The following is an 18,828-nucleotide window of genomic DNA, read 5'->3' on the forward strand; positions in this document are numbered from 1 at the left end:
GTCGAGCAAAGTCGGGACAAGTCGGGACGGGGACAGGGACAGGGATAGGAATGGTGCGAATGCACTGAAAACTACGCAGACACCTGGTGTGAGGCGAGGCGAGGCGAGGCGAGGCGAGGAAGCCCACATCGCTACCAGTGGGCCCTCCAGCACGACACTGCCACACACCGCACAGGCCCTCCGCTGAACACCAGGGACAAGATGCGTCCTCCGCTAGTGTCGAAGGCTGCACGCGCCCAGCGAATGACAGGGGGTGCAACGAGCAGCAGTGCGTCTCACACACGCGGCGGTGCGCCCGCCAATTCGGCCGTCACTCTGCTGGGACGCCGGGCGCGCCTCCCCCCGCCGTCCACGAGGAACTGGCTGTTGCGGAAGGAAGCGCTTTCGTCAAATGCGGCCGAAAACTAACATTTTGTGTGTTGGGAGAAAAGCCGAACGCGAATTCTGCCGTGCTCCTACATTAGATGAGCGCCAACGGCCATACCATGATGAATACAGCGGTTCTCGTCCGATCACCGAAGTTAAGCATCATCGGGCCCGGCTGGTACTTGGATGGGTGACCGCCTGGCAAACCCGGGTGCTGCTGGCTCCCTTCCTGTTTTATTTTGTTATGTCACCAGCCCAATTTTCAAACTACCTTTCTGTTGTGACAAAGATGCTTCTTTATGCCTTTTAAACTACTGTAATGGTACGAAAATGCAGTAATTAACTCAGTTTGAGGGAGAATGTGCTAACCAAGTTTGCCGAGAGGACTTTGAAAACGACAAAACAGTACGAATCGGCAGGTGATTTCTGAAATACGTCACCGCCTATTGTTGTGTAGGAGTGTGGAGTTCCAAATTGTAACCACGAATTTATTCCTTAGTCGTCTCGTCTCGTCTCGTCTCGTCCCGCAGACGTTTGTCGTGCTTGCGCTGTCATATGGACCACGACCCGAGCGGCAGCGAGCGGCAGTCGAGCAAAGTCGGGACAAGTCGGGACGGGGACAGGGACAGGGATAGGAATGGTGCGAATGCACTGCAAACTACGCAGACACCTGGTGTGAGGCGAGGCGAGGCGAGGCGAGGCGAGGAAGCCCACATCGCTACCAGTGGGCCCTCCAGCACGACACTGCCACACACCGCACAGGCCCTCCGCTGAACACCAGGGACAAGATGCGTCCTCCGCTAGTGTCGAAGGCTGCACGCGCCCAGCGAATGACAGGGGGTGCAACGAGCAGCAGTGCGTCTCACACACGCGGCGGTGCGCCCGCCAATTCGGCCGTCACTCTGCTGGGACGCCGGGCGCGCCTCCCCCCGCCGTCCACGAGGAACTGGCTGTTGCGGAAGGAAGCGCTTTCGTCAAATGCGGCCGAAAACTAACATTTTGTGTGTTGGGAGAAAAGCCGAACGCGAATTCTGCCGTGCTCCTACATTAGATGAGCGCCAACGGCCATACCATGATGAATACAGCGGTTCTCGTCCGATCACCGAAGTTAAGCATCATCGGGCCCGGCTAGTACTTGGATGGGTGACCGCCTGGGAAACCCGGGTGCTGCTGGCTCCCTTCCTGTTTTATTTTGTTATGTCACCAGCCCAATTTTCAAACTACCTTTCTGTTGTGACAAAGATGCTTCTTTATGCCTTTTAAACTACTGTAATGGTACGAAAATGCAGTAATTAACTCAGTTTGAGGGAGAATGTGCTAACCAAGTTTGCCGAGAGGACTTTGAAAACGACAAAACAGTACGAATCGGCAGGTGATTTCTGAAATACGTCACCGCCTATTGTTGTGTAGGAGTGTAGAGTTCCAAATTTGAATTGTAACCACGAATTTATTCCTTAGTCGTCCCGTCTCGTCTCGTCTCGTCTCGTCCCGCAGACGTTTGTCGTGCTTGCGCTGTCATATGGACCACGACCCGAGCGGCAGCGAGCGGCAGTCGAGCAAAGTCGGGACAAGTCGGGACGGGGACAGGGACAGGGATAGGAATGGTGCGAATGCACTGCAAACTACGCAGACACCTGGTGTGAGGCGAGGCGAGGCGAGGCGAGGCGAGGAAGCCCACATCGCTACCAGTGGGCCCTCCAGCACGACACTGCCACACACCGCACAGGCCCTCCGCTGAACACCAGGGACAAGATGCGTCCTCCGCTAGTGTCGAAGGCTGCACGCGCCCAGCGAATGACAGGGGGTGCAACGAGCAGCAGTGCGTCTCACACACGCGGCGGTGCGCCCGCCAATTCGGCCGTCACTCTGCTGGGACGCCGGGCGCGCCTCCCCCCGCCGTCCACGAGGAACTGGCTGTTGCGGAAGGAAGCGCTTTCGTCAAATGCGGCCGAAAACTAACATTTTGTGTGTTGGGAGAAAAGCCGAACGCGAATTCTGCCGTGCTCCTACATTAGATGAGCGCCAACGGCCATACCATGATGAATACAGCGGTTCTCGTCCGATCACCGAAGTTAAGCATCATCGGGCCCGGCTAGTACTTGGATGGGTGACCGCCTGGGAAACCCGGGTGCTGCTGGCTCCCTTCCTGTTTTATTTTGTTATGTCACCAGCCCAATTTTCAAACTACCTTTCTGTTGTGACAAAGATGCTTCTTTATGCCTTTTAAACTACTGTAATGGTACGAAAATGCAGTAATTAACTCAGTTTGAGGGAGAATGTGCTAACCAAGTTTGCCGAGAGGACTTTGAAAACGACAAAACAGTACGAATCGGCAGGTGATTTCTGAAATACATCACCGCCTATTGTTGTGTAGGAGTGTAGAGTTCCAAATTTGAATTGTAACCACGAATTTATTCCTTAGTCGTCTCGTCTCGTCTCGTCTCGTCTCGTCCCGCAGACGTTTGTCGTGCTTGCGCTGTCATATGGACCACGACCCGAGCGGCAGCGAGCGGCAGTCGAGCAAAGTCGGGACAAGTCGGGACGGGGACAGGGACAGGGATAGGAATGGTGCGAATGCACTGAAAACTACGCAGACACCTGGTGTGAGGCGAGGCGAGGCGAGGCGAGGCGAGGAAGCCCACATCGCTACCAGTGGGCCCTCCAGCACGACACTGCCACACACCGCACAGGCCCTCCGCTGAACACCAGGGACAAGATGCGTCCTCCGCTAGTGTCGAAGGCTGCACGCGCCCAGCGAATGACAGGGGGTGCAACGAGCAGCAGTGCGTCTCACACACGCGGCGGTGCGCCCGCCAATTCGGCCGTCACTCTGCTGGGACGCCGGGCGCGCCTCCCCCCGCCGTCCACGAGGAACTGGCTGTTGCGGAAGGAAGCGCTTTCGTCAAATGCGGCCGAAAACTAACATTTTGTGTGTTGGGAGAAAAGCCGAACGCGAATTCTGCCGTGCTCCTACATTAGATGAGCGCCAACGGCCATACCATGATGAATACAGCGGTTCTCGTCCGATCACCGAAGTTAAGCATCATCGGGCCCGGCTGGTACTTGGATGGGTGACCGCCTGGCAAACCCGGGTGCTGCTGGCTCCCTTCCTGTTTTATTTTGTTATGTCACCAGCCCAATTTTCAAACTACCTTTCTGTTGTGACAAAGATGCTTCTTTATGCCTTTTAAACTACTGTAATGGTACGAAAATGCAGTAATTAACTCAGTTTGAGGGAGAATGTGCTAACCAAGTTTGCCGAGAGGACTTTGAAAACGACAAAACAGTACGAATCGGCAGGTGATTTCTGAAATACGTCACCGCCTATTGTTGTGTAGGAGTGTGGAGTTCCAAATTGTAACCACGAATTTATTCCTTAGTCGTCTCGTCTCGTCTCGTCTCGTCCCGCAGACGTTTGTCGTGCTTGCGCTGTCATATGGACCACGACCCGAGCGGCAGCGAGCGGCAGTCGAGCAAAGTCGGGACAAGTCGGGACGGGGACAGGGACAGGGATAGGAATGGTGCGAATGCACTGCAAACTACGCAGACACCTGGTGTGAGGCGAGGCGAGGCGAGGCGAGGCGAGGAAGCCCACATCGCTACCAGTGGGCCCTCCAGCACGACACTGCCACACACCGCACAGGCCCTCCGCTGAACACCAGGGACAAGATGCGTCCTCCGCTAGTGTCGAAGGCTGCACGCGCCCAGCGAATGACAGGGGGTGCAACGAGCAGCAGTGCGTCTCACACACGCGGCGGTGCGCCCGCCAATTCGGCCGTCACTCTGCTGGGACGCCGGGCGCGCCTCCCCCCGCCGTCCACGAGGAACTGGCTGTTGCGGAAGGAAGCGCTTTCGTCAAATGCGGCCGAAAACTAACATTTTGTGTGTTGGGAGAAAAGCCGAACGCGAATTCTGCCGTGCTCCTACATTAGATGAGCGCCAACGGCCATACCATGATGAATACAGCGGTTCTCGTCCGATCACCGAAGTTAAGCATCATCGGGCCCGGCTAGTACTTGGATGGGTGACCGCCTGGGAAACCCGGGTGCTGCTGGCTCCCTTCCTGTTTTATTTTGTTATGTCACCAGCCCAATTTTCAAACTACCTTTCTGTTGTGACAAAGATGCTTCTTTATGCCTTTTAAGCTACTGTAATGGTACGAAAATGCAGTAATTAACTCAGTTTGAGGGAGAATGTGCTAACCAAGTTTGCCGAGAGGACTTTGAAAACGACAAAACAGTACGAATCGGCAGGTGATTTCTGAAATACGTCACCGCCTATTGTTGTGTAGGAGTGTAGAGTTCCAAATTTGATTTGTAACCACGAATTTATTCCTTAGTCGTCTCGTCTCGTCTCGTCTCGTCTCGTCCCGCAGACGTTTGTCGTGCTTGCGCTGTCATATGGACCACGACCCGAGCGGCAGCGAGCGGCAGTCGAGCAAAGTCGGGACAAGTCGGGACGGGGACAGGGACAGGGATAGGAATGGTGCGAATGCACTGAAAACTACGCAGACACCTGGTGTGAGGCGAGGCGAGGCGAGGCGAGGCGAGGAAGCCCACATCGCTACCAGTGGGCCCTCCAGCACGACACTGCCACACACCGCACAGGCCCTCCGCTGAACACCAGGGACAAGATGCGTCCTCCGCTAGTGTCGAAGGCTGCACGCGCCCAGCGAATGACAGGGGGTGCAACGAGCAGCAGTGCGTCTCACACACGCGGCGGTGCGCCCGCCAATTCGGCCGTCACTCTGCTGGGACGCCGGGCGCGCCTCCCCCCGCCGTCCACGAGGAACTGGCTGTTGCGGAAGGAAGCGCTTTCGTCAAATGCGGCCGAAAACTAACATTTTGTGTGTTGGGAGAAAAGCCGAACGCGAATTCTGCCGTGCTCCTACATTAGATGAGCGCCAACGGCCATACCATGATGAATACAGCGGTTCTCGTCCGATCACCGAAGTTAAGCATCATCGGGCCCGGCTAGTACTTGGATGGGTGACCGCCTGGGAAACCCGGGTGCTGCTGGCTCCCTTCCTGTTTTATTTTGTTATGTCACCAGCCCAATTTTCAAACTACCTTTCTGTTGTGACAAAGATGCTTCTTTATGCCTTTTAAACTACTGTAATGGTACGAAAATGCAGTAATTAACTCAGTTTGAGGGAGAATGTGCTAACCAAGTTTGCCGAGAGGACTTTGAAAACGACAAAACAGTACGAATCGGCAGGTGATTTCTGAAATACGTCACCGCCTATTGTTGTGTAGGAGTGTAGAGTTCCAAATTGTAACCAGGAATTTATTCCTTAGTCGTCTCGTCTCGTCTCGTCTCGTCCCGCAGACGTTTGTCGTGCTTGCGCTGTCATATGGACCACGACCCGAGCGGCAGCGAGCGGCAGTCGAGCAAAGTCGGGACAAGTCGGGACGGGGACAGGGACAGGGATAGGAATGGTGCGAATGCACTGAAAACTACGCAGACACCTGGTGTGAGGCGAGGCGAGGCGAGGCGAGGCGAGGAAGCCCACATCGCTACCAGTGGGCCCTCCAGCACGACACTGCCACACACCGCACAGGCCCTCCGCTGAACACCAGGGACAAGATGCGTCCTCCGCTAGTGTCGAAGGCTGCACGCGCCCAGCGAATGACAGGGGGTGCAACGAGCAGCAGTGCGTCTCACACACGCGGCGGTGCGCCCGCCAATTCGGCCGTCACTCTGCTGGGACGCCGGGCGCGCCTCCCCCCGCCGTCCACGAGGAACTGGCTGTTGCGGAAGGAAGCGCTTTCGTCAAATGCGGCCGAAAACTAACATTTTGTGTGTTGGGAGAAAAGCCGAACGCGAATTCTGCCGTGCTCCTACATTAGACGAGCGCCAACGGCCATACCATGATGAATACAGCGGTTCTCGTCCGATCACCGAAGTTAAGCATCATCGGGCCCGGCTGGTACTTGGATGGGTGACCGCCTGGCAAACCCGGGTGCTGCTGGCTCCCTTCCTGTTTTATTTTGTTATGTCACCAGCCCAATTTTCAAACTACCTTTCTGTTGTGACAAAGATGCTTCTTTATGCCTTTTAAACTACTGTAATGGTACGAAAATGCAGTAATTAACTCAGTTTGAGGGAGAATGTGCTAACCAAGTTTGCCGAGAGGACTTTGAAAACGACAAAACAGTACGAATCGGCAGGTGATTTCTGAAATACGTCACCGCCTATTGTTGTGTAGGAGTGTGGAGTTCCAAATTGTAACCACGAATTTATTCCTTAGTCGTCTCGTCTCGTCTCGTCTCGTCCCGCAGACGTTTGTCGTGCTTGCGCTGTCATATGGACCACGACCTGAGCGGCAGCGAGCGGCAGTCGAGCAAAGTCGGGACAAGTCGGGACGGGGACAGGGACAGGGATAGGAATGGTGCGAATGCACTGAAAACTACGCAGACACCTGGTGTGAGGCGAGGCGAGGCGAGGCGAGGCGAGGAAGCCCACATCGCTACCAGTGGGCCCTCCAGCACGACACTGCCACACACCGCACAGGCCCTCCGCTGAACACCAGGGACAAGATGCGTCCTCCGCTAGTGTCGAAGGCTGCACGCGCCCAGCGAATGACAGGGGGTGCAACGAGCAGCAGTGCGTCTCACACACGCGGCGGTGCGCCCGCCAATTCGGCCGTCACTCTGCTGGGACGCCGGGCGCGCCTCCCCCCGCCGTCCACGAGGAACTGGCTGTTGCGGAAGGAAGCGCTTTCGTCAAATGCGGCCGAAAACTAACATTTTGTGTGTTGGGAGAAAAGCCGAACGCGAATTCTGCCGTGCTCCTACATTAGACGAGCGCCAACGGCCATACCATGATGAATACAGCGGTTCTCGTCCGATCACCGAAGTTAAGCATCATCGGGCCCGGCTGGTACTTGGATGGGTGACCGCCTGGCAAACCCGGGTGCTGCTGGCTCCCTTCCTGTTTTATTTTGTTATGTCACCAGCCCAATTTTCAAACTACCTTTCTGTTGTGACAAAGATGCTTCTTTATGCCTTTTAAACTACTGTAATGGTACGAAAATGCAGTAATTAACTCAGTTTGAGGGAGAATGTGCTAACCAAGTTTGCCGAGAGGACTTTGAAAACGACAAAACAGTACGAATCGGCAGGTGATTTCTGAAATACGTCACCGCCTATTGTTGTGTAGGAGTGTGGAGTTCCAAATTGTAACCACGAATTTATTCCTTAGTCGTCTCGTCTCGTCTCGTCTCGTCCCGCAGACGTTTGTCGTGCTTGCGCTGTCATATGGACCACGACCTGAGCGGCAGCGAGCGGCAGTCGAGCAAAGTCGGGACAAGTCGGGACGGGGACAGGGACAGGGATAGGAATGGTGCGAATGCACTGAAAACTACGCAGACACCTGGTGTGAGGCGAGGCGAGGCGAGGCGAGGCGAGGAAGCCCACATCGCTACCAGTGGGCCCTCCAGCACGACACTGCCACACACCGCACAGGCCCTCCGCTGAACACCAGGGACAAGATGCGTCCTCCGCTAGTGTCGAAGGCTGCACGCGCCCAGCGAATGACAGGGGGTGCAACGAGCAGCAGTGCGTCTCACACACGCGGCGGTGCGCCCGCCAATTCGGCCGTCACTCTGCTGGGACGCCGGGCGCGCCTCCCCCCGCCGTCCACGAGGAACTGGCTGTTGCGGAAGGAAGCGCTTTCGTCAAATGCGGCCGAAAACTAACATTTTGTGTGTTGGGAGAAAAGCCGAACGCGAATTCTGCCGTGCTCCTACATTAGATGAGCGCCAACGGCCATACCATGATGAATACAGCGGTTCTCGTCCGATCACCGAAGTTAAGCATCATCGGGCCCGGCTAGTACTTGGATGGGTGACCGCCTGGGAAACCCGGGTGCTGCTGGCTCCCTTCCTGTTTTATTTTGTTATGTCACCAGCCCAATTTTCAAACTACCTTTCTGTTGTGACAAAGATGCTTCTTTATGCCTTTTAAACTACTGTAATGGTACGAAAATGCAGTAATTAACTCAGTTTGAGGGAGAATGTGCTAACCAAGTTTGCCGAGAGGACTTTGAAAACGACAAAACAGTACGAATCGGCAGGTGATTTCTGAAATACGTCACCGCCTATTGTTGTGTAGGAGTGTAGAGTTCCAAATTTGATTTGTAACCACGAATTTATTCCTTAGTCGTCTCGTCTCGTCTCGTCTCGTCTCGTCCCGCAGACGTTTGTCGTGCTTGCGCTGTCATATGGACCACGACCCGAGCGGCAGCGAGCGGCAGTCGAGCAAAGTCGGGACAAGTCGGGACGGGGACAGGGACAGGGATAGGAATGGTGCGAATGCACTGCAAACTACGCAGACACCTGGTGTGAGGCGAGGCGAGGCGAGGCGAGGCGAGGAAGCCCACATCGCTACCAGTGGGCCCTCCAGCACGACACTGCCACACACCGCACAGGCCCTCCGCTGAACACCAGGGACAAGATGCGTCCTCCGCTAGTGTCGAAGGCTGCACGCGCCCAGCGAATGACAGGGGGTGCAACGAGCAGCAGTGCGTCTCACACACGCGGCGGTGCGCCCGCCAATTCGGCCGTCACTCTGCTGGGACGCCGGGCGCGCCTCCCCCCGCCGTCCACGAGGAACTGGCTGTTGCGGAAGGAAGCGCTTTCGTCAAATGCGGCCGAAAACTAACATTTTGTGTGTTGGGAGAAAAGCCGAACGCGAATTCTGCCGTGCTCCAACATTAGACGAGCGCCAACGGCCATACCATGATGAATACAGCGGTTCTCGTCCGATCACCGAAGTTAAGCATCATCGGGCCCGGCTGGTACTTGGATGGGTGACCGCCTGGCAAACCCGGGTGCTGCTGGCTCCCTTCCTGTTTTATTTTGTTATGTCACCAGCCCAATTTTCAAACTACCTTTCTGTTGTGACAAAGATGCTTCTTTATGCCTTTTAAACTACTGTAATGGTACGAAAATGCAGTAATTAACTCAGTTTGAGGGAGAATGTGCTAACCAAGTTTGCCGAGAGGACTTTGAAAACGACAAAACAGTACGAATCGGCAGGTGATTTCTGAAATACGTCACCGCCTATTGTTGTGTAGGAGTGTGGAGTTCCAAATTGTAACCACGAATTTATTCCTTAGTCGTCTCGTCTCGTCTCGTCTCGTCCCGCAGACGTTTGTCGTGCTTGCGCTGTCATATGGACCACGACCTGAGCGGCAGCGAGCGGCAGTCGAGCAAAGTCGGGACAAGTCGGGACGGGGACAGGGACAGGGATAGGAATGGTGCGAATGCACTGAAAACTACGCAGACACCTGGTGTGAGGCGAGGCGAGGCGAGGCGAGGCGAGGAAGCCCACATCGCTACCAGTGGGCCCTCCAGCACGACACTGCCACACACCGCACAGGCCCTCCGCTGAACACCAGGGACAAGATGCGTCCTCCGCTAGTGTCGAAGGCTGCACGCGCCCAGCGAATGACAGGGGGTGCAACGAGCAGCAGTGCGTCTCACACACGCGGCGGTGCGCCCGCCAATTCGGCCGTCACTCTGCTGGGACGCCGGGCGCGCCTCCCCCCGCCGTCCACGAGGAACTGGCTGTTGCGGAAGGAAGCGCTTTCGTCAAATGCGGCCGAAAACTAACATTTTGTGTGTTGGGAGAAAAGCCGAACGCGAATTCTGCCGTGCTCCTACATTAGATGAGCGCCAACGGCCATACCATAATGAATACAGCGGTTCTCGTCCGATCACCGAAGTTAAGCATCATCGGGCCCGGCTAGTACTTGGATGGGTGACCGCCTGGGAAACCCGGGTGCTGCTGGCTCCCTTCCTGTTTTATTTTGTTATGTCACCAGCCCAATTTTCAAACTACCTTTCTGTTGTGACAAAGATGCTTCTTTATGCCTTTTAAACTACTGTAATGGTACGAAAATGCAGTAATTAACTCAGTTTGAGGGAGAATGTGCTAACCAAGTTTGCCGAGAGGACTTTGAAAACGACAAAACAGTACGAATCGGCAGGTGATTTCTGAAATACGTCACCGCCTATTGTTGTGTAGGAGTGTAGAGTTCCAAATTTGATTTGTAACCACGAATTTATTCCTTAGTCGTCTCGTCTCGTCTCGTCTCGTCTCGTCCCGCAGACGTTTGTCGTGCTTGCGCTGTCATATGGACCACGACCTGAGCGGCAGCGAGCGGCAGTCGAGCAAAGTCGGGACAAGTCGGGACGGGGACAGGGACAGGGATAGGAATGGTGCGAATGCACTGCAAACTACGCAGACACCTGGTGTGAGGCGAGGCGAGGCGAGGCGAGGCGAGGAAGCCCACATCGCTACCAGTGGGCCCTCCAGCACGACACTGCCACACACCGCACAGGCCCTCCGCTGAACACCAGGGACAAGATGCGTCCTCCGCTAGTGTCGAAGGCTGCACGCGCCCAGCGAATGACAGGGGGTGCAACGAGCAGCAGTGCGTCTCACACACGCGGCGGTGCGCCCGCCAATTCGGCCGTCACTCTGCTGGGACGCCGGGCGCGCCTCCCCCCGCCGTCCACGAGGAACTGGCTGTTGCGGAAGGAAGCGCTTTCGTCAAATGCGGCCGAAAACTAACATTTTGTGTGTTGGGAGAAAAGCCGAACGCGAATTCTGCCGTGCTCCTACATTAGATGAGCGCCAACGGCCATACCATGATGAATACAGCGGTTCTCGTCCGATCACCGAAGTTAAGCATCATCGGGCCCGGCTAGTACTTGGATGGGTGACCGCCTGGGAAACCCGGGTGCTGCTGGCTCCCTTCCTGTTTTATTTTGTTATGTCACCAGCCCAATTTTCAAACTACCTTTCTGTTGTGACAAAGATGCTTCTTTATGCCTTTTAAACTACTGTAATGGTACGAAAATGCAGTAATTAACTCAGTTTGAGGGAGAATGTGCTAACCAAGTTTGCCGAGAGGACTTTGAAAACGACAAAACAGTACGAATCGGCAGGTGATTTCTGAAATACGTCACCGCCTATTGTTGTGTAGGAGTGTAGAGTTCCAAATTTGATTTGTAACCACGAATTTATTCCTTAGTCGTCTCGTCTCGTCTCGTCTCGTCTCGTCCCGCAGACGTTTGTCGTGCTTGCGCTGTCATATGGACCACGACCCGAGCGGCAGCGAGCGGCAGTCGAGCAAAGTCGGGACAAGTCGGGACGGGGACAGGGACAGGGATAGGAATGGTGCGAATGCACTGCAAACTACGCAGACACCTGGTGTGAGGCGAGGCGAGGCGAGGCGAGGCGAGGAAGCCCACATCGCTACCAGTGGGCCCTCCAGCACGACACTGCCACACACCGCACAGGCCCTCCGCTGAACACCAGGGACAAGATGCGTCCTCCGCTAGTGTCGAAGGCTGCACGCGCCCAGCGAATGACAGGGGGTGCAACGAGCAGCAGTGCGTCTCACACACGCGGCGGTGCGCCCGCCAATTCGGCCGTCACTCTGCTGGGACGCCGGGCGCGCCTCCCCCCGCCGTCCACGAGGAACTGGCTGTTGCGGAAGGAAGCGCTTTCGTCAAATGCGGCCGAAAACTAACATTTTGTGTGTTGGGAGAAAAGCCGAACGCGAATTCTGCCGTGCTCCTACATTAGATGAGCGCCAACGGCCATACCATGATGAATACAGCGGTTCTCGTCCGATCACCGAAGTTAAGCATCATCGGGCCCGGCTAGTACTTGGATGGGTGACCGCCTGGGAAACCCGGGTGCTGCTGGCTCCCTTCCTGTTTTATTTTGTTATGTCACCAGCCCAATTTTCAAACTACCTTTCTGTTGTGACAAAGATGCTTCTTTATGCCTTTTAAACTACTGTAATGGTACGAAAATGCAGTAATTAACTCAGTTTGAGGGAGAATGTGCTAACCAAGTTTGCCGAGAGGACTTTGAAAACGACAAAACAGTACGAATCGGCAGGTGATTTCTGAAATACGTCACCGCCTATTGTTGTGTAGGAGTGTAGAGTTCCAAATTTGATTTGTAACCACGAATTTATTCCTTAGTCGTCTCGTCTCGTCTCGTCTCGTCCCGCAGACGTTTGTCGTGCTTGCGCTGTCATATGGACCACGACCCGAGCGGCAGCGAGCGGCAGTCGAGCAAAGTCGGGACAAGTCGGGACGGGGACAGGGACAGGGATAGGAATGGTGCGAATGCACTGAAAACTACGCAGACACCTGGTGTGAGGCGAGGCGAGGCGAGGCGAGGCGAGGAAGCCCACATCGCTACCAGTGGGCCCTCCAGCACGACACTGCCACACACCGCACAGGCCCTCCGCTGAACACCAGGGACAAGATGCGTCCTCCGCTAGTGTCGAAGGCTGCACGCGCCCAGCGAATGACAGGGGGTGCAACGAGCAGCAGTGCGTCTCACACACGCGGCGGTGCGCCCGCCAATTCGGCCGTCACTCTGCTGGGACGCCGGGCGCGCCTCCCCCCGCCGTCCACGAGGAACTGGCTGTTGCGGAAGGAAGCGCTTTCGTCAAATGCGGCCGAAAACTAACATTTTGTGTGTTGGGAGAAAAGCCGAACGCGAATTCTGCCGTGCTCCTACATTAGATGAGCGCCAACGGCCATACCATGATGAATACAGCGGTTCTCGTCCGATCACCGAAGTTAAGCATAATCGGGCCCGGCTAGTACTTGGATGGGTGACCGCCTGGGAAACCCGGGTGCTGCTGGCTCCCTTCCTGTTTTATTTTGTCATGTCACCAGCCCAATTTTCAAACTACCTTTCTGTTGTGACAAAGATGCTTCTTTATGCCTTTTAAACTACTGTAATGGTACGAAAATGCAGTAATTAACTCAGTTTGAGGGAGAATGTGCTAACCAAGTTTGCCGAGAGGACTTTGAAAACGACAAAACAGTACGAATCGGCAGGTGATTTCTGAAATACGTCACCGCCTATTGTTGTGTAGGAGTGTAGAGTTCCAAATTTGATTTGTAACCACGAATTTATTCCTTAGTCGTCTCGTCTCGTCTCGTCTCGTCTCGTCCCGCAGACGTTTGTCGTGCTTGCGCTGTCATATGGACCACGACCCGAGCGGCAGCGAGCGGCAGTCGAGCAAAGTCGGGACAAGTCGGGACGGGGACAGGGACAGGGATAGGAATGGTGCGAATGCACTGCAAACTACGCAGACACCTGGTGTGAGGCGAGGCGAGGCGAGGCGAGGCGAGGAAGCCCACATCGCTACCAGTGGGCCCTCCAGCACGACACTGCCACACACCGCACAGGCCCTCCGCTGAACACCAGGGACAAGATGCGTCCTCCGCTAGTGTCGAAGGCTGCACGCGCCCAGCGAATGACAGGGGGTGCAACGAGCAGCAGTGCGTCTCACACACGCGGCGGTGCGCCCGCCAATTCGGCCGTCACTCTGCTGGGACGCCGGGCGCGCCTCCCCCCGCCGTCCACGAGGAACTGGCTGTTGCGGAAGGAAGCGCTTTCGTCAAATGCGGCCGAAAACTAACATTTTGTGTGTTGGGAGAAAAGCCGAACGCGAATTCTGCCGTGCTCCTACATTAGATGAGCGCCAACGGCCATACCATGATGAATACAGCGGTTCTCGTCCGATCACCGAAGTTAAGCATCATCGGGCCCGGCTAGTACTTGGATGGGTGACCGCCTGGGAAACCCGGGTGCTGCTGGCTCCCTTCCTGTTTTATTTTGTTATGTCACCAGCCCAATTTTCAAACTACCTTTCTGTTGTGACAAAGATGCTTCTTTATGCCTTTTAAACTACTGTAATGGTACGAAAATGCAGTAATTAACTCAGTTTGAGGGAGAATGTGCTAACCAAGTTTGCCGAGAGGACTTTGAAAACGACAAAACAGTACGAATCGGCAGGTGATTTCTGAAATACGTCACCGCCTATTGTTGTGTAGGAGTGTAGAGTTCCAAATTTGATTTGTAACCACGAATTTATTCCTTAGTCGTCTCGTCTCGTCTCGTCTCGTCCCGCAGACGTTTGTCGTGCTTGCGCTGTCATATGGACCACGACCCGAGCGGCAGCGAGCGGCAGTCGAGCAAAGTCGGGACAAGTCGGGACGGGGACAGGGACAGGGATAGGAATGGTGCGAATGCACTGAAAACTACGCAGACACCTGGTGTGAGGCGAGGCGAGGCGAGGCGAGGCGAGGAAGCCCACATCGCTACCAGTGGGCCCTCCAGCACGACACTGCCACACACCGCACAGGCCCTCCGCTGAACACCAGGGACAAGATGCGTCCTCCGCTAGTGTCGAAGGCTGCACGCGCCCAGCGAATGACAGGGGGTGCAACGAGCAGCAGTGCGTCTCACACACGCGGCGGTGCGCCCGCCAATTCGGCCGTCACTCTGCTGGGACGCCGGGCGCGCCTCCCCCCGCCGTCCACGAGGAACTGGCTGTTGCGGAAGGAAGCGCTTTCGTCAAATGCGGCCGAAAACTAACATTTTGTGTGTTGGGAGAAAAGCCGAACGCGAATTCTGCCGTGCTCCTACATTAGATGAGCGCCAACGGCCATACCATGATGAATACAGCGGTTCTCGTCCGATCACCGAAGTTAAGCATCATCGGGCCCGGCTAGTACTTGGATGGGTGACCGCCTGGGAAACCCGGGTGCTGCTGGCTCCCTTCCTGTTTTATTTTGTCATGTCACCAGCCCAATTTTCAAACTACCTTTCTGTTGTGACAAAGATGCTTCTTTATGCCTTTTAAACTACTGTAATGGTACGAAAATGCAGTAATTAACTCAGTTTGAGGGAGAATGTGCTAACCAAGTTTGCCGAGAGGACTTTGAAAACGACAAAACAGTACGAATCGGCAGGTGATTTCTGAAATACGTCACCGCCTATTGTTGTGTAGGAGTGTAGAGTTCCAAATTGTAACCAGGAATTTATTCCTTAGTCGTCTCGTCTCGTCTCGTCTCGTCCCGCAGACGTTTGTCGTGCTTGCGCTGTCATATGGACCACGACCCGAGCGGCAGCGAGCGGCAGTCGAGCAAAGTCGGGACAAGTCGGGACGGGGACAGGGACAGGGATAGGAATGGTGCGAATGCACTGCAAACTACGCAGACACCTGGTGTGAGGCGAGGCGAGGCGAGGCGAGGCGAGGAAGCCCACATCGCTACCAGTGGGCCCTCCAGCACGACACTGCCACACACCGCACAGGCCCTCCGCTGAACACCAGGGACAAGATGCATCCTCCGCTAGTGTCGAAGGCTGCACGCGCCCAGCGAATGACAGGGGGTGCAACGAGCAGCAGTGCGTCTCACACACGCGGCGGTGCGCCCGCCAATTCGGCCGTCACTCTGCTGGGACGCCGGGCGCGCCTCCCCCCGCCGTCCACGAGGAACTGGCTGTTGCGGAAGGAAGCGCTTTCGTCAAATGCGGCCGAAAACTAACATTTTGTGTGTTGGGAGAAAAGCCGAACGCGAATTCTGCCGTGCTCCTACATTAGATGAGCGCCAACGGCCATACCATGATGAATACAGCGGTTCTCGTCCGATCACCGAAGTTAAGCATCATCGGGCCCGGCTAGTACTTGGATGGGTGACCGCCTGGGAAACCCGGGTGCTGCTGGCTCCCTTCCTGTTTTATTTTGTTATGTCACCAGCCCAATTTTCAAACTACCTTTCTGTTGTGACAAAGATGCTTCTTTATGCCTTTTAAACTACTGTAATGGTACGAAAATGCAGTAATTAACTCAGTTTGAGGGAGAATGTGCTAACCAAGTTTGCCGAGAGGACTTTGAAAACGACAAAACAGTACGAATCGGCAGGTGATTTCTGAAATACGTCACCGCCTATTGTTGTGTAGGAGTGTAGAGTTCCAAATTTGAATTGTAACCACGAAATTATTCCTTAGTCGTCTCGTCTCGTCTCGTCTCGTCTCGTCCCGCAGACGTTTGTCGTGCTTGCGCTGTCATATGGACCACGACCCGAGCGGCAGCGAGCGGCAGTCGAGCAAAGTCGGGACAAGTCGGGACGGGGACAGGGACAGGGATAGGAATGGTGCGAATGCACTGCAAACTACGCAGACACCTGGTGTGAGGCGAGGCGAGGCGAGGCGAGGCGAGGAAGCCCACATCGCTACCAGTGGGCCCTCCAGCACGACACTGCCACACACCGCACAGGCCCTCCGCTGAACACCAGGGACAAGATGCGTCCTCCGCTAGTGTCGAAGGCTGCACGCGCCCAGCGAATGACAGGGGGTGCAACGAGCAGCAGTGCGTCTCACACACGCGGCGGTGCGCCCGCCAATTCGGCCGTCACTCTGCTGGGACGCCGGGCGCGCCTCCCCCCGCCGTCCACGAGGAACTGGCTGTTGCGGAAGGAAGCGCTTTCGTCAAATGCGGCCGAAAACTAACATTTTGTGTGTTGGGAGAAAAGCCGAACGCGAATTCTGCCGTGCTCCTACATTAGATGAGCGCCAACGGCCATACCATGATGAATACAGCGGTTCTCGTCCGATCACCGAAGTTAAGCATCATCGGGCCCGGCTAGTACTTGGATGGGTGACCGCCTGGGAAACCCGGGTGCTGCTGGCTCCCTTCCTGTTTTATTTTGTTATGTCACCAGCCCAATTTTCAAACTACCTTTCTGTTGTGACAAAGATGCTTCTTTATGCCTTTTAAACTACTGTAATGGTACGAAAATGCAGTAATTAACTCAGTTTGAGGGAGAATGTGCTAACCAAGTTTGCCGAGAGGACTTTGAAAACGACAAAACAGTACGAATCGGCAGGTGATTTCTGAAATACGTCACCGCCTATTGTTGTGTAGGAGTGTAGAGTTCCAAATTGTAACCAGGAATTTATTCCTTAGTCGTCTCGTCTCGTCTCGTCTCGTCCCGCAGACGTTTGTCGTGCTTGCGCTGTCATATGGACCACGACCCGAGCGGCAGCGAGCGGCAGTCGAGCAAAGTCGGGACAAGTCGGGACGGGGACAGGGACAGGGATAGGAATGGTGCGAATGCACTGCAAACTACGCAGACACCTGGTGTGAGGCGAGGCGAGGCGAGGCGAGGCGAGGAAGCCCACATCGCTACCAGTGGGCCCTCCAGCACGACACTGCCACACACCGCACAGGCCCTCCGCTGAACACCAGGGACAAGATGCGTCCTCCGCTAGTGTCGAAGGCTGCACGCGCCCAGCGAATGACAGGGGGTGCAACGAGCAGCAGTGCGTCTCACACACGCGGCGGTGCGCCCGCCAATTCGGCCGTCACTCTGCTGGGACGCCGGGCGCGCCTCCCCCCGCCGTCCACGAGGAACTGGCTGTTGCGGAAGGAAGCGCTTTCGTCAAATGCGGCCGAAAACTAACATTTTGTGTGTTGGGAGAAAAGCCGAACGCGAATTCTGCCGTGCTCCTACATTAGATGAGCGCCAACGGCCATACCATGATGAATACAGCGGTTCTCGTCCGATCACCGAAGTTAAGCATCATCGGGCCCGGCTAGTACTTGGATGGGTGACCGCCTGGGAAACCCGGGTGCTGCTGGCTCCCTTCCTGTTTTATTTTGTTATGTCACCAGCCCAATTTTCAAACTACCTTTCTGTTGTGACAAAGATGCTTCTTTATGCCTTTTAAGCTACTGTAATGGTACGAAAATGCAGTAATTAACTCAGTTTGAGGGAGAATGTGCTAACCAAGTTTGCCGAGAGGACTTTGAAAACGACAAAACAGTACGAATCGGCAGGTGATTTCTGAAATACGTCACCGCCTATTGTTGTGTAGGAGTGTAGAGTTCCAAATTTGATTTGTAACCACGAATTTATTCCTTAGTCGTCTCGTCTCGTCTCGTCTCGTCTCGTCCCGCAGACGTTTGTCGTGCTTGCGCTGTCATATGGACCACGACCCGAGCGGCAGAGAGCGGCAGTCGAGCAAAGTCGGGACAAGTCGGGACGGGGACAGGGACAGGGATAGGAATGGTGCGAATGCACTGCAAACTACGCAGACACCTGGTGTGAGGCGAGGCGAGGCGAGGCGAGGCGAGGAAGCCCACATCGCTACCAGTGGGCCCTCCAGCACGACACTGCCACACACCGCACAGGCCCTCCGCTGAACACCAGGGACAAGATGCGTCCTCCGCTAGTGTCGAAGGCTGCACGCGCCCAGCGAATGACAGGGGGTGCAACGAGCAGCAGTGCGTCTCACACACGCGGCGGTGCGCCCGCCAATTCGGCCGTCACTCTGCTGGGACGCCGGGCGCGCCTCCCCCCGCCGTCCACGAGGAACTGGCTGTTGCGGAAGGAAGCGCTTTCGTCAAATGCGGCCGAAAACTAACATTTTGTGTGTTGGGAGAAAAGCCGAACGCGAATTCTGCCGTGCTCCTACATTAGATGAGCGCCAACGGCCATACCATGATGAATACAGCGGTTCTCGTCCGATCACCGAAGTTAAGCATCATCGGGCCCGGCTAGTACTTGGATGGGTGACCGCCTGGGAAACCCGGGTGCTGCTGGCTCCCTTCCTGTTTTATTTTGTT

The 18,828-nt window shown here is 55.5% G+C and overlaps 20 non-coding genes across 20 annotated transcripts; all 20 read left to right on the top strand.

Moving 5' to 3' along the window:
* The first annotated feature begins 470 nt into the window (after positions 1 to 470).
* Positions 471 to 589, top strand: LOC126158989 (5S ribosomal RNA). Its single transcript, XR_007533958.1, has one exon. It is a non-coding gene; the product is annotated as a 5S ribosomal RNA (ribosomal RNA).
* An 834-nt stretch (positions 590 to 1,423) lies between these two features.
* Positions 1,424 to 1,542, top strand: LOC126158706 (5S ribosomal RNA). The gene has a single exon (XR_007533693.1). It is a non-coding gene; the product is annotated as a 5S ribosomal RNA (ribosomal RNA).
* An 845-nt stretch (positions 1,543 to 2,387) lies between these two features.
* On the top strand, positions 2,388 to 2,506 carry LOC126158707 (5S ribosomal RNA). The gene has a single exon (XR_007533694.1). It is a non-coding gene; the product is annotated as a 5S ribosomal RNA (ribosomal RNA).
* An 845-nt stretch (positions 2,507 to 3,351) lies between these two features.
* LOC126158990 (5S ribosomal RNA) lies at positions 3,352 to 3,470 on the top strand. The gene has a single exon (XR_007533959.1). It is a non-coding gene; the product is annotated as a 5S ribosomal RNA (ribosomal RNA).
* An 834-nt stretch (positions 3,471 to 4,304) lies between these two features.
* LOC126158708 (5S ribosomal RNA) lies at positions 4,305 to 4,423 on the top strand. Its single transcript, XR_007533695.1, has one exon. It is a non-coding gene; the product is annotated as a 5S ribosomal RNA (ribosomal RNA).
* Positions 4,424 to 5,268: 845 nt separating this feature from the next.
* LOC126158709 (5S ribosomal RNA) lies at positions 5,269 to 5,387 on the top strand. Its single transcript, XR_007533696.1, has one exon. It is a non-coding gene; the product is annotated as a 5S ribosomal RNA (ribosomal RNA).
* An 834-nt stretch (positions 5,388 to 6,221) lies between these two features.
* Positions 6,222 to 6,340, top strand: LOC126158991 (5S ribosomal RNA). The gene has a single exon (XR_007533960.1). It is a non-coding gene; the product is annotated as a 5S ribosomal RNA (ribosomal RNA).
* Positions 6,341 to 7,174: 834 nt separating this feature from the next.
* On the top strand, positions 7,175 to 7,293 carry LOC126158992 (5S ribosomal RNA). Its single transcript, XR_007533961.1, has one exon. It is a non-coding gene; the product is annotated as a 5S ribosomal RNA (ribosomal RNA).
* An 834-nt stretch (positions 7,294 to 8,127) lies between these two features.
* LOC126158711 (5S ribosomal RNA) lies at positions 8,128 to 8,246 on the top strand. The gene has a single exon (XR_007533698.1). It is a non-coding gene; the product is annotated as a 5S ribosomal RNA (ribosomal RNA).
* Positions 8,247 to 9,091: 845 nt separating this feature from the next.
* LOC126158993 (5S ribosomal RNA) lies at positions 9,092 to 9,210 on the top strand. The gene has a single exon (XR_007533962.1). It is a non-coding gene; the product is annotated as a 5S ribosomal RNA (ribosomal RNA).
* Positions 9,211 to 10,044: 834 nt separating this feature from the next.
* LOC126158930 (5S ribosomal RNA) lies at positions 10,045 to 10,163 on the top strand. The gene has a single exon (XR_007533904.1). It is a non-coding gene; the product is annotated as a 5S ribosomal RNA (ribosomal RNA).
* An 845-nt stretch (positions 10,164 to 11,008) lies between these two features.
* LOC126158712 (5S ribosomal RNA) lies at positions 11,009 to 11,127 on the top strand. The gene has a single exon (XR_007533699.1). It is a non-coding gene; the product is annotated as a 5S ribosomal RNA (ribosomal RNA).
* Positions 11,128 to 11,972: 845 nt separating this feature from the next.
* Positions 11,973 to 12,091, top strand: LOC126158713 (5S ribosomal RNA). Its single transcript, XR_007533700.1, has one exon. It is a non-coding gene; the product is annotated as a 5S ribosomal RNA (ribosomal RNA).
* An 840-nt stretch (positions 12,092 to 12,931) lies between these two features.
* Positions 12,932 to 13,050, top strand: LOC126158931 (5S ribosomal RNA). The gene has a single exon (XR_007533905.1). It is a non-coding gene; the product is annotated as a 5S ribosomal RNA (ribosomal RNA).
* An 845-nt stretch (positions 13,051 to 13,895) lies between these two features.
* Positions 13,896 to 14,014, top strand: LOC126158714 (5S ribosomal RNA). Its single transcript, XR_007533701.1, has one exon. It is a non-coding gene; the product is annotated as a 5S ribosomal RNA (ribosomal RNA).
* An 840-nt stretch (positions 14,015 to 14,854) lies between these two features.
* Positions 14,855 to 14,973, top strand: LOC126158716 (5S ribosomal RNA). Its single transcript, XR_007533702.1, has one exon. It is a non-coding gene; the product is annotated as a 5S ribosomal RNA (ribosomal RNA).
* An 834-nt stretch (positions 14,974 to 15,807) lies between these two features.
* LOC126158718 (5S ribosomal RNA) lies at positions 15,808 to 15,926 on the top strand. The gene has a single exon (XR_007533704.1). It is a non-coding gene; the product is annotated as a 5S ribosomal RNA (ribosomal RNA).
* An 845-nt stretch (positions 15,927 to 16,771) lies between these two features.
* Positions 16,772 to 16,890, top strand: LOC126158719 (5S ribosomal RNA). Its single transcript, XR_007533705.1, has one exon. It is a non-coding gene; the product is annotated as a 5S ribosomal RNA (ribosomal RNA).
* An 834-nt stretch (positions 16,891 to 17,724) lies between these two features.
* LOC126158720 (5S ribosomal RNA) lies at positions 17,725 to 17,843 on the top strand. The gene has a single exon (XR_007533706.1). It is a non-coding gene; the product is annotated as a 5S ribosomal RNA (ribosomal RNA).
* Positions 17,844 to 18,688: 845 nt separating this feature from the next.
* Positions 18,689 to 18,807, top strand: LOC126158721 (5S ribosomal RNA). Its single transcript, XR_007533707.1, has one exon. It is a non-coding gene; the product is annotated as a 5S ribosomal RNA (ribosomal RNA).
* The last annotated feature ends 21 nt before the right edge of the window (positions 18,808 to 18,828 follow it).

This window comes from Schistocerca cancellata, unplaced genomic scaffold, assembly GCF_023864275.1.
Source record: "Schistocerca cancellata isolate TAMUIC-IGC-003103 unplaced genomic scaffold, iqSchCanc2.1 HiC_scaffold_1114, whole genome shotgun sequence".
In the NCBI taxonomy this organism is placed as follows: domain Eukaryota; kingdom Metazoa; phylum Arthropoda; class Insecta; order Orthoptera; family Acrididae; genus Schistocerca; species Schistocerca cancellata.